Source organism: Electrophorus electricus, unplaced genomic scaffold (assembly GCF_041902795.1).
Source record: "Electrophorus electricus isolate QZ-2024a unplaced genomic scaffold, ASM4190279v1 Scaffold46, whole genome shotgun sequence".
Lineage (NCBI taxonomy): Eukaryota > Metazoa > Chordata > Actinopteri > Gymnotiformes > Gymnotidae > Electrophorus > Electrophorus electricus.
The window spans coordinates 1,204,157-1,205,808 of record NW_027658757.1 but is presented as its reverse complement, the minus strand read 5'-3'; the positions used below and the strand labels follow the sequence as shown (position 1 = coordinate 1,205,808).

The 1,652-nt window shown below is 40.2% G+C and overlaps 1 non-coding gene across 1 annotated transcript; it reads left to right on the top strand.

Moving 5' to 3' along the window:
* The first annotated feature begins 1,290 nt into the window (after nt 1-1,290).
* On the top strand, nt 1,291-1,362 carry trnae-uuc (transfer RNA glutamic acid (anticodon UUC)). The gene has a single exon. It is a non-coding gene; the product is annotated as a tRNA-Glu (tRNA).
* Nucleotides 1,363-1,652: the final 290 nt, after the last annotated feature.

Sequence of the window (1,652 nt, the reverse complement as noted above, 5' to 3'; positions counted from 1 at the left end):
TTACAGCCGCTTTGAAATACAAAAAAAACATATTTATCTTCCACTCCACTCAAGGATGGCCACACTTGGAATTTCCCTTGGCACATTTAAAACATTGTGTGAGCCAGATAGCTTCTGTTTTCAACCTTCCAATGCTCTGAGTATTAGTGTTCTATGCATATGAGATGCTTCAACACGTCCATGCGTGTTGTAAAGAAACACAGTGTAAGCAGTATTAATGAAAGTGCATCTCTACCTCAAACTCACCAGTGTAACAATTATAGTTTGTGAAATCTAATTTTAAATGGCGATCAGCCTTCTTAACAAATAAGCAGAACTCACCTTGTTAAGTGTTTGTGTTTGTTTGTTTGTGTGTGTGTGTGTGTGTGTGTGTGTAGTTTTAAGCATAGCAAGGCACTTCAGGGTTGCCAGGTGGAGCCTTCCTGAAGACCCTGATACTGAAACAGCATTAAAAGCTGCAATGGCACTGTAGTTGTATTTATCTGCACTAATACAGCTTTGAACTATTGCACTCTTACATACAGTAAGTTTCTATGTACCGGTGTACATTTCTGTGTACCTTTAGTAACTAAAGGGATTCTATTCTAATATTACAAGTGCTAGAAGTGCTGAAACTCAAAACAGTGAAGAAACCAGTGGAGCTTAATGACTGGTCAGATGAAGAGAGTGAAGTGAGGAGTTTCCTTCAGTGTCTGCCATGTCCCAGCTGAGGTGAGTGTGAAGCTTTTATTGGTACTATAGGAGTTGTGTTTAACTTTGAAACTGATGGTGTCACAGCCATTTGTGGCCGAGAGTCTAGAAGAGCATAATTGGCTGTACTCTTAGGGAGAGAGGGAGTGGCATACGCTCTCTCCCCTGTCAATTACAGAGACACCGTGCAATCAAGGGCGTCTATAAGTTCACGCGTCAGAAGGGGGAGGAAAAGACTATTTTCTGAGTACTTAGAATAACATTCCGTATTTTTTGGAGAACATTTTCTAGAGTGTTTTCATGTAGAGAGAGAAATGAGTGGCTAAATTGTCAGAAACATTAAGGAGACAAATGGGGAATATATAACAGCTCTTTCCATGTGTTAGTGACACCAGCGTTCCCTCTTTTCCCAGATGGTAAAAAAGAGCCCTGACTCTTGCAAACTTCATTTTTTTGTAGAACAAAGAGAAAGATGAATAACTCGCTTTATGGCCTTTTTCCACTCATGCATACCAAGTCCAGTATGCATCCAAACATTGTCAGAATAGTAGGAGTGCAGACTTTGAAAAATGGTCTTCTCATGTAAATTCAGCAGCTTTGTCCCTGGTTGTCTAGTGGTTAGGATTCGGCGCTTTCACCCCCGCGGCCCGGGTTCGATTCCCGGTCAGGGAAAAACCTCTTTTTATGCTCATATAAAACGACAGATTCTGCATTAAAACATAAAGTTTGTGTGAGTTGGAGTTGAGCCGACAGCCAAAGGATGACAGTTTTAACTTCTACTCTACCAACTGAGTTATTGAAAGCGACATGCAAGTAATCCCACATGTCCAAACACCAGTATGTTGGCAAGAAACACAGCCAGTTTTGGATGTTTCAATTGTTAAGTTCATTTGACACAAAGAAGAAAGATCGTATTGTATAAGTTGTTCAGCTACAAACAGATATATCTTTTGATGACATTT